Source organism: Pinus tabuliformis, chromosome X (assembly GCF_031772625.1).
Source record: "Pinus tabuliformis cultivar Carrire ecotype Pingquan chromosome X, CPIR1, whole genome shotgun sequence".
In the NCBI taxonomy this organism is placed as follows: Eukaryota; Viridiplantae; Streptophyta; class Pinopsida; order Pinales; family Pinaceae; genus Pinus; species Pinus tabuliformis.
The window spans coordinates 517,945,998-517,962,342 of record NC_142308.1 but is presented as its reverse complement, the minus strand read 5'-3'; positions in this window follow the sequence as shown (position 1 = coordinate 517,962,342).

Here is a 16,345-nt window from a genome sequence, read left to right as displayed (position 1 = left end):
CCCTGAAATCCACCTTGGAGCCTAACTCTAGGGGTTGGGGCAAGTCCTTTTATTTGGTAAAATATGAATACGAGGCTCTTATTTTCCCATCTATCCATCACCCCAATCTATAAGTATGATGCTAGTGGTCTCCTAAAAGAAAACATATTTTTTTGGACCCTCATGCAAAATAAAATTTTAACCTCTAAAAACTTGAAAGAAAGAGGAATCCAAGGCCCATCAATTTGTGCTCTCTGTAAAAATCAAGATGAATATATTGACGGTTTGTTCCTTTTTTGTGATTTTTTCCAAACAAGTTTAGTTGTTGTCTCTATAGGAAATCAAAAGGAAAGTTCAAATGTTAGATTCAATCCACCAATTTTTTGGATATTGGAATAGAAATTACACTACAACCTTCCAAGGAAAATTGATTTTCAAAAGAGTATGGATCCAAATCCCAAAGCACATATGCTGGAAGATTTGGATCACAAGGAATAAAGTTGTCATCCAAGAGAAAATCATTCCCCTAGAAATTGTTTCAAATCAAGCAAAAACATTGTTGGGTAAACATATTCAATAAAAAAAGATCAAACAACTCCAGCCTTAGGAATTAGATATGTAAGGAAAAAATGGTATGATCAATTATTCTCATCAACTCTCCCTCCCCCAAAAATGAATCGAAAGAATCAATCTTGGCAATTGCATCTCTCCTCCCATGAATTTCATGAATGGATTACATCACCAAACCACCATATGCTAATTTTTGGCAGAGCTTCAAAAAGGAATATGAGGATGGTAGATGAGGGGGGGGGGGGTGATATTTTTCCTTGTAGGACAAATAGACTTAGCATATTCTTGGGGATTTGGGATAGTTACAAGCAACCATGCCAAAATTTATGGGCTCCACAAGGGGCTAGCTTTGGCCTTGGAAAAGGAAGTCAACTCCATAACAATAATCAAGGGCTCTAACAACATTATTCGACATCTAGTGTTGAACAACATTCCTACAAACATGATCCTAAACTCAATTCTCTCTAGGATCAAGAACCATCTCTCCTCCTTCTCTAAGTACCAAACATTCCATATATACAAAGGAATCAATGACGAATTAGGCAGTGAAATTACCTCCAAGAACTCTCATGTCAAATGGGTTCCTCAATAATGCACCCATACCCTAATCACATTTCATTAATGTTAAACACCATTTATAAACCAAATCCAAAAAAATTTAAGAGGTAGAAAGTGGCTCCCCTCCTTGGTGAATTTGGAAAAAAGTGTAGGGTGATGAGGATCAACTTTTACTTGTCACCTTGCATTAAAGTATTAAACAAAGAAAGGAATCCCTGCATAGCTTTTCTAGTTTGGGATATGATGGATCCTGAGAGTGAAATAATACTAATGAGGTTGATTCATATCACTCCATCACAAGACATTTAAACTAGGTATTTGTGGATGAAGTTGGTAGTGTGGATATATGATGAAAAAGGGCGCACATCGTGTGAGATCCTTCTTTGCAAGGGATTGACATTCAAAACTATAATGAGTAACTACTAGTTTGATCAAGTTTATTCCCCTCTAATCTTATGTCTCCTGCTTTTCTTTCTTGTTTATCTTAGGACAACTAAGTACTACCAGTGGTGTAGTTGGTGGCCACCATGGACTGTGATGCAAGACAATCAAGTTTGGTCAGCCAACATCAAGGGTAACAAAATTTTTGTCTGGCCACATAATTCACCAAGGTACTCTACTCCTTGGTCTCTCATATTTCATTATGATTTATTCAATATAATTTCTCTGCCTTAATTTCCTTCATGGAGATTTGGCACTCTATGTTGGTGTTTCTAATGGGACCTTTGCGATTATAGGAGTGGAATGTTACTTTTCCTACATTCCTACTCTGGAACTGTCTAAGTTTTATCTATTGTTGGAATTTCCCTGTTTCTCTCTGTTTCTGTGGGTTTGGTTTTGAGGGGCTATTTTCCGCAATATTAGGGCCAAAGTGATCTTCCTCGTTTGTGGTTGAGGGGGAGACTGCAATTTTGGTGGCGAATGGTGATGGAGTAGTGGATAACCGACATATCAAGTTATTTGGGAGCTTAGTCCAAATCATCTCAAGTGTTGTACGTTATGCCCCATGAGGAGGGCCTCTATTTATAATAGTAGCATGACTTTTAACTAGGAATTGACAAATATCATTGTAGTTTTGGAAGCAAAAGAAAAGAGAAAAAATATCATTGTAGTTTTGGAAGCAAAAGAAAAGAGAAAAGCCATTGATGTCTATACACTCATCACGCTTATCATAGAGCTCTCTAACAAGTTCAATTCTACAAATAACACACTAAATGTGAACATAAACCAAAACAATGAGCTTTGTATGGATGCCAATCTATATTGGGAGCAGAAGAGTGGCGCATCTATTCCAGAAACAACCATTGATGTCTATGAAGTAAAAATGATGAAATCTTACTTTACCGACAAAAACGTTGAAATTTAACCTTACGGATCTGATTTATGTATTTGTTATATATATTTATGAAACTATACTACGCGCAGAAGACGCAGAATTGAACGCCGATGATTATGAAATCTCCAACAATGGAGGGACGTGCTTCTTCTTCTTTCTTTTTTTTTTAATTATTTAAAAAATCATTGTATAAACCACTCAAGTTTTCAGTTGGGGTGATTGATTTTGATAAAAAATATAAGATGAATATGTCCACTACAAAGTGGGAAGATGTAGGTCCGAGGATCGTTTTTCTAATTACTACATGCAATGGATGAAGATGAGAATCCAGAAAGTGGCAACCCAATATTTAAAAGGATGTCTAAATTTTCTCCTTCAAGATTATAACAACATCAATACTTACTATTTTTAGGCCATCTTTAATTCAAAAACACTACGAAGGGATTTCTGAAAAAGGGAATAAATAGAATTTGTTCCACAAAGGAGCACCATTAGTAATTAAAAATATAATTATAAAAGTAAGAATGTTAATAATTAGGAGAAGAAAATATTTTTGAACCTTATAATAATTACTCCAAATTTTTAAGTATGGTTAAAAGACAAAAAAATCATATATCTTATTTATTGAATTTATATATTTAAGTTTAAAGTGGGAAAAAACATTTCAATGTTTTATTTATCTAATTTACAGGTTAAGGTGGATGAGGATCGGTTGATTTTTTCTTTTTTTAATTGATGCTTTAAACTGATTCTTGAAGGAATATGCTCCACGTGTGCTTAGTCTTAATGCTTATCAACGATTGTAATGTGTTACAAAGTTTATTAGATTGCATTGGTTTTTAATAAATTTAAAAAATAGGTTGATGAGAAACTGTTGATTTTTTCTTTTTTTTAATTGACGACTTAAATTGATTCTTAGGGGAATTTTCTCAGCGTGTGCTTAGTCTTAATGCTTATCAACCACTGTAGTGTGTTACAAAGTTTGTTAGCTTGCATTGGGTTTTACTAAATTTAAAAAATAGGTGGATGAGGATCTATTGATTTTTTCTTTTTTTAATTGACGACTTAGATTGATTCTTAAGGAAATATGATCAACGTGTGCTTAGTCTTAATGATTATCAACGACTCTAGTGTGTTACAAAGTTTGTTAGGTTCCTGCCCACCAATTTCCTAGGTATTTGATATTATTCCAGTTCTAATAATGAAAGGGAAATAGATTAGGACTGGTAGTTATCGATTCACCATGTAGTTAAAAAAAAAATAATGAAAGGGAAATTAATATATAAGCAAATTTTATTCAGCAAAATGATCCATTTTACAGTAAGAGGTGTAATTCCTTTTTTTCTCAAATTAAATTAGATTCATGTCACATGGCTCTCCCCGCCCACCAAATTCTTATGGATTTGAGATTATTCCAATTCTAATAAGTTCATATTCTAATTAGATGGGGAAATTAATATAAAAGCAAATTTTATTTAGAAAAATTGTCCATTTTACAATAGCTTTTTTGCATTTGACAATGTATTAATTTGTCTTTCACAAAAAAATATTGTTGCTTTCAATTTATGTTATTTTTATTATTATTTAAATTTGTTTATTTGTAAGATGATTGGTTGAAGTCTTATTATGGATGTTGTTCAGTAACTTCAATTTTTCTATTAATTATTATTTTATTTTTTTTACTTTTATTTCCTTTTTATTTAACTTTTTTATTTTTATTTTTTTATTTTTTCTATTTCTATTTTCATGAATTATAGTTTTTTCTTATTTTCAATTTAATATGACAAATTTTAAAGAGGAAAAAATGATTTTTTTTTTCTTCATATATTGATAGCTTTATTACTTTTAAATTTGAGCGAGATATATATATATATATATATATATATATATATATATATATATATATATAATCATTTTTCCTTCATATATTGATAGCTTTATTACTTTTAAATTTGAGCGATATATATATATATATATATATATATATATATATCTTTTTGTTTTATGAGTTCTTTTTTTCTTTCTATTTCAGTTTCATTAATCATAGTTTTTTTTCTTGTTAATTTTTAATTTGATTTGATTTTTTTCCTTTCACCTTTTTATAATATTCTTTCCTTGAAAGCAACAACTATTTCCCTTTCCTATGTTAGATTCCACAAGAAACACTACAATGCATTTTTCTCTTCTGTGTAACAATGTTAGCTATTATTTCCTTTTCCCTTTTCCTCCTATGCGTAGCTATGAAATGAAACTAAATTTTCTCACATTTGTCTTTTAATGCTCAAAGCCAAAACCACTATGAAATGAAACTAAATTTGCTCACATTTCTCTTTTAATGCTCAAAGGTGAAACCGTTACGTGAAACCCTATAAGATAACCACGACAAAGCAATTTGATTAACTTGTTTTAAATTTAGATATTGGATTTTGGTTGGCCATTTTTTATCCCATTTATTGTTAAACAATTTCTCCACAAAATATGTAGAGTAGTTTTATATCGTTACAAAGAGTAGGATCCACTGAGTTAACAAGTTTTTTTCTTTGAAAAAAACTATCTCAATGTTATCTATGAAATATCTATGGAATTTATGAAGATTTTGTTGGTGATTTTAACATGTAAAACATGACAATACCATATGAAGCCCATTTTAATTTTATTGCAATATAAAGATAAATATTTTCTTTCATTTGGGTTTATTTAGAAAGTATCAAGCTATGGCTAATTTATATTATTTTTTCAAGATTTACCTTTTTCAAGATTTGAAGGAATCTCATGGAAGTTGAACTTGCAGAGTAAGCCTATGGTTTATTTTCACTTGTGCTTGTTTAGTAAGTGTAGACACTTTCTTTTTTCATTTATTGTAACACTTCAACACTGTAATATATGTATTATAAAAAAAATTACCTTTGAAACCGATAATTATTAAACTGATACCAAAATATCCCTATCCTAATCTTTGCGCAATCAATTAAATGTAAGGATTCATGTAAATAATTAAAAAGGGATTAAATGTGATTGAAAAGGTTTAATAAAAAATGCCAATCTATGGTTGTCCGGTAAATCCACTGCCCCACCATGCACTTGCTTGGAAACTGTGGCATTTACACCATCGGACAGCTCATTGAGATGAGGCGCTGCCACTTGATCATTGACTTCAATGCGGATAGTCCGGCCTACTGCCAGAGGGCCAGAGCATTAATCCGGAAGCTCTTCCACCGTGAGATCCATAGTGGATGGATCCGATGGTTCAAACGCTCCCTGCTAACCCTAACCTCTCCTCCGACTATCAAACCCGCTCATTTTTCATTTGTGTGTGGTATTTCCTGAGTGTTGTGGCTCTGCAACTTTGTCACTATCAGGGGAGATACTATGGTGGTACAGTGAATACTTTCAAGGTTCATGGTGGACACTGCGATGACATTGGGCCTCCATGCTCTGTTGTTCCCTGGCGAGCACACATGTGAGTTGGTAACTGTTCTCTGCCCATGGTTTGCATTCGATTTAATTCCTTCACTTTAAACGATGATCACTAAGGTTACCATGTTGCAGGTGCTGCTTCAGTTGCTGCCTTGTTCCTTCCAGCTGGACCACAATGTGCAAGGAATGTCTTTCCTCCGAGGTAAGGTTTCAGTCTCGCATTTGGAAACCCCGCTATTTCTTTTGCTTATTCTTGTAGAGGGGTTTTAACTATCGCCTGATACTACAGGCCTGTGGCTCTACCTCGCCTGGAGCGGCTCTTGCTCAGGTAAGGAGGTAACGAAAAACGTTTGGTCATAAATTAGATTTCCCTTTAAAAATTGGTCATGAACTTCGAGGATCTAATCTTTTGTTTTGGCCTCACAGGTACATCCTTTATCCAACAGCTTTCTTGAAGCGTATCTATGGAAGGTCCCCTAACAGAGTACTCGTCCTCGGTGCTTTCAGGTTGGTGTCATGAAACCCTTGGACGACATTGAGAAAGGGAAAAAATACTTCGTTTTTGGTCTTCTGTTGAAAGTAACTAAGTGTTTGCTCCTATAGCTGAGAGTGGGTTTGCTGGCCTTGAGTGAAGCTCGGCTAATCCTTTACCGTATAAGTAGTTTCTAGATTTCCATATGAGGTTACCTCGATATACAGTTTGGTTATTTGATTTTAAAGTGATTATGGGTATTCAACCCGACTGCACAATGTATTCACTGTGTATTTATCAATTATGACTCGAAAGGTTTATATTTGTAATATTATACTAGGCTACTTTTCTTGGTTTATTGGAAGTTATAACTTAAGGGTTTCTTTGAAATTCTGCTGATATGAAGGTTGGTCGGCTGTCGGTCCATCCTTAGGGATTCGAATGAGATCTGGCACGGACCTTAACTACTCTGTCAATAATATATATATGCATTCAAAAATTTGTTGATCATTAAATGGAAGTGATGTCGCCCTTCATATATGGAATAAACTCTTATGTTGTTTTAATGGTATCAATAAGGGTTCCATTATTGCATTTATATTGATTTGTATTCTATTCTCAAATGGTTTATGTTTCTGATCATTCTTAAATTTATTTCTATTGTTGAAATCTCAAAATTGCTAAGAGACAGGCATTTAAAAATGTTTTCTGTGTAATTGTTCGAGATAGTAATGTACTAATTATTTTACTGTTCTAGGAATAAACAAATCAAGCTTAAAATAAAATTAATAGTATTAACATATTTTTGGTCATCTATTGAATAGATTATATCATTTGTTATCTCAACCAAGAGAACATAATATTAATAAAAGAGAAAATATACTTCCTACCTTTCTATTCTAAATACATCAGAATATACTTACAGATTTAGCCATAACAATGATTTTATGTTCATGGTTGTAAATAATCCCTTTCTAGAAGTTAAATAATAAGTCTAGAATTATTCACTTATCAATTTTGAATTGTTTGTAGAACTGTGAAAATACTCTTTGTTTTTCTGGAAGGTCTCACCACCCAGCCATAGATCTGGCAATTACATCCAACATCCCCCACCGAGCACTTCCTACCACTGACAGTCACTAAGCATACATAGTCTGGTATCTTGGGCTTCAGGACTATTGTCCAGCCTCAAGTCGCATGCCAGTTTGACTATTTTCCATAATTTGTTTTCCCACTGGTTCCTTCTACCCATCTCAAGGAAGAAAAAATCTAAGCAACCCCTCCTGCTTCTTTTCTCCTTTTCTTTGGGTAAGGAAGGTGGCAACTGTTTCTAACTGTCCAAGGAGTTATGTAACTATTTTCATTCAGTTTCCTTAACAAAACTATTTAAATTCTTTAAACAAAATATCATATTGTTCTGGCTTTTCTAGCCTTAATTCTTTAACAACTGTGTTAAGTAAAAATAAAAGTTTCTGAAGTTCTGCGTAAAACTTGGTAAAAACAAAAATAAAAGTTTGTGCAATAGAGGGTGTTACAGCTCCCCCCCCCCTTATGAGGAACACCGTCTCTGGTGTTCTTTTAAGAAAATAATGTCGGATAGGCTTTCTACATGGTCTCCTCATCTTCCCAAGTAGCCTCTTCCAGGCCAAAGTGCTTCCATTGCACTTTAACCTGGGTGATGGCTCGCTTCCGCAAGGTGGTTTCTCTCCGATCAAAGATACGAAGAGGCTCTACCATAAACTCTCCCTCTGGTTCGACCTACATAGTTTAGAATTTTCTGTTAGAATTGTGTCAAATCAAAAATTCAATATTACTTATTCAATTGTTTTATTACCTGTATATTTTCCCAGTTAATTATACGCTGAGGGTTGTATACATATTTTTTTAGCAAAGAGACATGGAACACATTGTGGACTCGGATGTGGCCAAGGAGTGCTAATTTGTGCGCAACTAGTCCAATTCGTTCCAGTATTTGGAACGTTCCACAGTACCGTGGTGCCAATTTGGCGCAACCTTTCCACTGTAAAGTGCTTTTTCGGGGTTTAACTTTCAAATACACATGCTCCCCCAACTGAAATTCTTTATGAGTCTTCTTTTTATCTACATAAATATTTTGCCTATCTTGAGCAGATTTTAAGTTTTGGCAGACCTTTTTCACCGTGGCCTCCATTTCAGCTAAAATATCAAGACCCAATGCTAACTTATTAACCCGGCTATTCCAATCTGTGGGTACTCGACACTTTATTCCATACAACACCTCAAAAGGGCTCATGCCCAATGATTCGTGATGGCCATTATTATAGGCGAACTCTACCAGATGGAGGTAGTCCTCCCACTTGTGCAGTTGTTGCATTACGAACATCCTCAACATGTCTTCCAGGACTTGATTCACTTGTTCTATCTGGACATCCATCTGTGGGTGGTAGGCAGTACTGAATTGAATTTGAGTACCTAACCCAGAAAAGAGGGTTTTCCAAAATTTGGATGTAAATTTTACATTCCTGTTGGAAATTACTACCCTGGGTATCCCATGTAATCGAAAAATTTCCCTCATGAATATATTTGTGATTTCTATAGTTTTGTAGGTGGATTTCACAGGAATGAAATGGGTGGTTTTTCTTAGATTATCCACTACCACCATAATTGATTCATGCTGCTTCTTAGTGCGAGGTAGTCTTGTAATGAAATCTAGAGTGATCGTCTCCCATTTCCACTCAGGAATGGGTAATGATTGTAATAAACCAACGAGATGTTGATGCTCTGCCTTCACCAACTGACATTCTAAACACTTTGATAAGTATTCCGCAACATCTTTCCTTAAACCTGGCTAGAAATAACTTTTCCTGATGGCTGTCAAAAGTTTCTGGTATCCTGGGTGAGCGGCATAAGGATTTCTGTGAAATTCATCCAATAACAATTGTTTGACAGAATTCTGGTTGGGAACATAAATCCTGTTTCTGAATGTTAACAATTTGTCATAGTTTATTACATAATCACACTGTTTCCTCATCTTTGGATCCTCTAATGCTTGGTGCCAAAGGAATGCGTATTCAAGGTCCTTGAGGGATGCTTTCCTGATGATTTCAGGAAGGTTAGATTGTATTTGACTAAATTGTATTTCATAGATGCAATGCATTTTCCTACTCAATGCGTTGGCCACTCGATTCTATTTTCCTTTAAGGTGCTTCATTTCAAAGTCAAATTCACTCAGGAATGCGGTCCACCTGGCCTGTCGAGCATTTAAGCTAGACTGGTTAAAGAAATTTGTTAGGCTGCTATGATCAATTAATAACAAAAATTTCTTTCCTAGGAGGTAGTGCCGCCACATTTTAAGTGTGTGTACTACTACAGTTAACTTCAGATCGTATGCAAAGTATCGCTGCTCACAGTCTTTTAGTTTACGCGATTCATAAGCTATGACCTTCCCTTATTGAGTTAATACACCACCGACACCCTCTTTACTTGCATCTGTGCATACCACAAATGATTTTTCCAGATCTGCTACCTTTAGCACCGGTGCAGTGCTAAGTAATTACTTTAACTGCTCAAAACTTTGCTAACAATCTGTTGTCCAGTGAAAGGAACGCCCCTTTTTCTATAGCGAGGTCATAGGAAAAGCTATTTTTGAAAAACCTTTAATGAATAGGTGGTAATAACCTTCCAGGCCCAAAAAGTATCTAATGTCAACAACATTTTTCAGAGTTGTCAATTCCATTATAGTTTTGATCTTTTCTGGATCTACCGCTATTCCCTCAGCTGATATAACATGGCCTAAGTACTGAATCTGGTCTTTGTAAAAATCGCACTTGCTATACTTAGCATATAATTGATTGTCTCGCAAAATTTGCAAGATTATTCTCAAGTGCTTCTCATGCTCCTCCTGATTTTTTGAATAAATTAATATATCATCAATAAAAATTAGTACAAATTTATCTAGGAAAGGCTGAAAAATGCCATGCATCAGGCTCATGAAAGTGGTTGGAGCATTGGTAAGGCCGAAAGGCAGTACCACAAACTCGTAATGACCATAATGAGTTCGAAATGTGGCTTTACAAATGCCTTCATCCTTTATTCTGATCTGGTGGTAACCGAATCTGAGGTCAATTTTTGAGAATACGCTGGCTCACTGCACTTGATCAAATAAATTGTCAATACGGGGTAAAGGGTACTTATTTTTTACAGTAAGTTTATTTAGCTAACGATAATCAATGCATAGCCTTAAGGTTTCATCCTTCTTTCGAACAAACAACATAAGGGCTCCCCAAGGAGATACACTAGGGTGAATGTACCCTTCATCTAAAAGTTCTTGAAGCTGCATTTTGAGTTTTGTTAACTCTGGAATGATCATGTAGTAGGGGGCTTTTGAAACAGGAGCTGCTCTAGGTATTAGTTCAATGGTAAAATAAATATCACGTCTAGGTGGAAATTCAGGGATGGATTCAGAAAACACATCCACAAAATCCTGAATTACAGGAATATTTTCCAGTGAAGTCATCTTATTTCTGTCATTAGAGTATCCTACTTGGACAACATAAATATGGCAGCCCTTTATAATGCATCTTCCTAGCTGGTTAACAGTAATAGGATGTAATTTAATGTTTTTCTTGATTCTTTGGATTTCCTTTCTTTACCCCGGCTCTGTGAGGTAGCTTACATATTTCTCTTTACAATCCACTAAGGACCAACACCCTTCCAACTAGTCCATCCCTATTAGTACACCGTATGAACCTAAGGAGAGTATATTTAGATCAACATGGATGGGTTGTCCTGAAACTGTTATAGGACAGTTTTCTGTTTTTCGCAGCTACCTTTCTCTTAGTTCCGGTGGCTAGTTGAACTGGCCAAGATTTCTTAAATTTGCTGCTTGGAAGATGACATTTCTCTACCACTTTGGGACTAATGTAACTTAGGCTAGCACCTAAATAAAATAAAACAGAAACAGGTTGATCAAAAATCATACCTTCGCACTTGATCATGGTAGGTTGGTATTCGACTTGATGATCGTCCAAAGTGGCGTTAATTCTGGGCATACTTCTTGCTATATCTCCAACTGTGGAGGCTTCCTACATATTTGAAAGCTGCTCCGTTCGAGCTTTGTGTAGACAGTTCTTGTAATAATGAGGTTCCCCACATCCCCAACATTGCAGAGGTTTTTTTGGTAGTTGATCAGTCGTAGGTTTACTAATTCCTTCTGTCTGTTTATTTTCGGTGTATGCTAGGACCTTGGGTGAGTTCTTAGTAAACCTCCCAAAAGATCTTTGTTTATTATTCCTTCCATTTACAACTTTCTGTTGTCTATTTGGGGGTAAATTCCTCATTCTTCTGCTTGAATCTCCTTTGGGCACTTCATTCTTCTGTTTCATTTGTTGATAACAGATATGGGCTTTTCGCACCACATCATCCATTGTTCTAGGATAGTCAAATTCTAACTTTTCCTTCATAAAATTGGGTAGGCTGCTAATAAACCATTGAATTTTGGCTTTTTCCTCCTGCATGTATGGAACATATCATAACAAGGAGGTGAATCGCTTCACATACTCGTCCATGGTCAAGCTCCCCAATCTTAGCTCATGGAACTCCTTCACTTTTTCATCGTAGTAACGTTCAGTCAAATATTTGTCCTTAAAATGTTTCTGGAATTCTTGCCACGTCATTTGTTCTTAATCATTTTTTCTAACAATTTTAATTTCATCCCACTAAAGGGTGGCCTTTACCCTTAATTGGTAAACTGCTAATCGTGCTTTAAGTTTGTCAGTATATTCATAAATATGGAAATATTTAACCATGTGAATCAGCTATGCTTCAGCTGCCTCTTTAGATTCTCCTTCGAACAATGACGGTTTTATTTTTTTGAACTCACCTTGTAATTCCATCTTTTGTCTTTTGGTCTTTCTTTGGCCAGAAACATTATCTGAATGCCCCTGTTCATCCTCCTTATGTCCCTCTGTTGATTCTGCATTTTCTTCACCATGATGGGCCGTTGGGGTCTTCTCCCTATCCTTCGTACTGGGATTTGGTCCTCGTTGATTCTGTCAGTCGAATAGACTTTTGAGAATATTTTCCTGCTCCTACCTTAGTCATTCATTATCTGTCCTCAAATTCATCATTTCTGCACGTAATTGTTGCACAATTTCAAGCAGGGCAGCGTTGGCTTGCCGGGATTCCTCTCCCAGCTCTATCCATATATTCAGATTGGCCTCAATGTAAGGCACTTCCAGCTGGTTTGATAATCTGGGGCTCCTCTGCATTTCTGTTCTTTGGTGTTGACTTCTGCCTCTCTGTGTTCACATTTTCCAAACTCAATTGTTTATTGCATAAATATAAGTATTATGTAGCTTAATTAAATGTTCATTATCTATCATAGAAGTCTCAGTGTACGAGCCTAGGCTCTGATACCATATGTAACACTTCAACGTTGTAATATATGTATTATAAAAAAATTTACCCTTGAAACTGATACCTATTAAACTGATACCAAAATAGCCCTATCCTAACTTTGCGCAATCAATTAAACATAAGGATTCATGTAAATAATTAAAAAGGGATTAAATGTGATTGAAAAGGTTTAATAAAAAATGCCAATCTATGGCTATCCGGTAAATCCACTACCCCACCATGCACTTGCTCGTAAATTGTGGCATTTACACCACTAGACAACTCACTGAGATGAGGCGCTGCCACTTAATCGTCGAATTCAATGTGGATAGTCTGACCTGCTGCCAAAGGGCCAGAGCATTAATGTAGAAGCTATTCCACTGTGAGATCCATGGTGGATGGATCTGACAGTTCAAACGCTCCCTGCTAACCCTAACCTCTCCTCCGACTATCAAACCCGTTCATTTTTCATTTGCATGTGGTATTTCCTGAGTGTTGTGGCTCTGCAAATTTGTCACTATCAGGGGATACTATGGCGATACTATGAATACTTTCAGGGTTCATGGCGGACACTACGACAACATCGGGCATCCATGCTCCGTTGTTCCCTGATGAGCACACAAGTGAGTTGGTAACTTTTCTCTGCCCATGCTCTGCATTCGGTTTAATTCCTTTGCTTTAAACGATGATCGCTAAGGTTACCATGTTGTAGGTGTTGCTTTGGTTGCTGCCTTGTTCCTTCCAGCTGGACCGCAATGTGTGAGGAACGTCTTTCCTCCAAGGTAAGGTTTCAGTCTCATATTTGGAAACCTCGCTATTTCTTTTTCTTATTCTTGTAGAGGGGTTTCAACTATCGCTTGATACTACAGGCCTATGGCTCTACCTCGCCTGGAGCGGCTCTTGCTCAGGTAAGGAGGTAATGAAAAACGTTTGGTCATAAATTAGATTTCCCTTTAAAAATTGGTCATGAACTTCGAGGGTTTAATCTTCTGTTTTTCTCTCGCAGGTACATCCTTTATCCAACGACTTTCTTGAAGCATAGCTATGGAAGGTCCCCTAATAGAGTACTCGTCCTCGGTGCTTTCAGGTTGGTGCCATGAAACCCTTTGACGACATTGAGAAAGGGGAAAAATACTTTGTTTTTGGTCTTATGTTGAAAGTAACTAAGTGTTTTCTCCTTTAGTTGAGAGTGGGTTTGCTGGCATTGAGTGAAGCTCGACCAATCCTTTATCGTATAAGTAGTTTCTAGATTTTCATATGAGGTTACCTCGATATACAATTTGGTTATTTGATTTTAAAGTGATTATGGGTATTCAACCCGATTGCACAATGTATTCACTGTGTATTTATCAATTATGACTCGAAAGGTTTATATTTGTAATATTATACTAGGCTACTTTTCTTGGTTTATTGGAAGTTATAACTTAAGGGTTTCTTTGAAATTCTGCTGATATGAAGGCTGGTTGGCTGTCGGTCCATCCTTAGGGATTCGAATGAGATCTGGCACAGACCTTAACTACTCTGTCAATAATATATATATATGCATTCAAAAATTTGTTGATGATTAAATGGAAGCGATGTTGCCCTTCATATATGGAATGAACTCCTATGTTGTTTTAATGGTAGCAATAAGGGTTCCAGTATTGCATTTATATTGATTTGTATTTTATTCTCAAATGGGTTTTGTTTCTGATCATTCTTAAATTTATTTCTATTGCTGAAATCTCATAATTGCTAGGAGAGGAAAATAACCTACATGCATTTAAAAATGTTTTCTGTGTAATTGCTCGAGACAGTAATGTACTAATTATTTTACTGTTCTAGGAATAAACAAATCAAGCTTAGAATAAAATTAACAATATTAACATATTTTCGGTCATCTATTGAATAGATTATATCATTCGTTATCTCAACCAAGAGAACATAATCTTAATAAAAGATAAAATCTACTTCCTACCTTTTTGTTCTAAATACATCAGAATATACTTACAGATTTAGCTATAACAATGATTTTTTGTTCCTGGTTGTAAATAATGCCTTTCTAGAAGTTAAATAATAAGTCCAGGATTGGTCACTTATCTGTTTCTGATTGTTTTTAGAACTGTATAAATACTCTTTGTTTTTCTGGAAGGTCTCACCACCTAGCCATAGACCTGGCAATTACGTCCAGCGTCCCCCACCGAGCACTTCCTGCCCCTGACAGTCACTAAGCATACACAGTCTGGTATCTTGGGCTTCAGGACTATTGTCTAGCTTCAAGTTGCATACCAGTTCGACTGTTTTCCATAATTTGTTTTCCCACTGGTTCCTTCTGCCCAGCTCAAGGAAGAAAAAATCTAAGCAACCCCTCCTTCTTATTTTCCCCTTTTCTTTGGGGAAGAAAGATGGCAACTATTTCTAACTGTCCAAGGAGTTATGTAACTGTTTTCATTCAGTTTCCTTAACAAAATTGTTTAAATTCTTTAAACAAAATATCATATTGTTATGGCTTTTCCAACCTTAATTCTTTAACAACTGTGTTAAGTAAAAATAAAAGTTTCTGAAGTTCTGCATAAAACTTGGTAAAAACAAAAATAAAAGTTTGTGCAACAGAGGGTGTTACATTTATATTTTTTCAATTTTGGATTTTCGCTATTGTTCCATGCTTTTGTTTATATTAATGTTTAGGATTCTTTTTAAATATCATTATTTATTTAGGTAGTTGAGCATATTGGTATTTGATTTTCTAATCCATTTCACTCAATAAAAGTTGTTTCGCAGTTGATCATATTGATATCTAATTTTCTAATCCATTTCACCCATTAAAATTTATTTGTTATATACAACATTTCTCTTTTAATATTATAGTATAGGATAAGTATGTGTTGCAGAAATTATGATTTTCTTTATAGTTAAAGTTAGTATATTAGAATTGAATAATGAAAATTATAAATGGAGAGATAAAAATAAAAGTGTTGTTCCATATCCCTCGTCCTCACTGCCACAAACAAAATTACATTCATCTCTATATCAATCATGTACAATGCCCATGAACATGGTAGGATACATATGTTGGTGTAAAACAAGTTTTCTGGAATTCACATTTTATTCAATTGAAACTAAGTTTCTCCATATCAATTTGAATGAAACATTGTCAAAGAAATAGTTTCATTACAACCAATGAGGTAGATTGCTCACCAAAAAAGCATCATTTTAGCATAATATTTTCGCTTTCGTATCTATTTTTCATCAAAGCTTTAAGTGATCAACTTGTAGTCTTTTAAGAATCAAAATCCAATTTAAATACCAATTTAATTATATTTAAACTAAATGACATATACTAACTATTACTTAATACTTGATTTTATAACTAAGAGTTAAAGTTAAATATTTATCAAATCTAAACTTAATTTACTGGAATTTTTTTAACTATAATTAAAGCAAAAAAATCATTGAAACAAAGTAATCGTATATCTTATTTATTGAATTTGTATACTAAAAATTAAGGTTAAAGTAAACAATAACTGGGACAAAATTATTTCATGTCTTATTTATCCAATTTACACGTTAAGTAAATGAAAGACTTGTCTTTTATGTCGAATTTTTCTAATTTTCCGTGAACCATGGATTTATGATTTATAAGAATATTTAATTCTTTT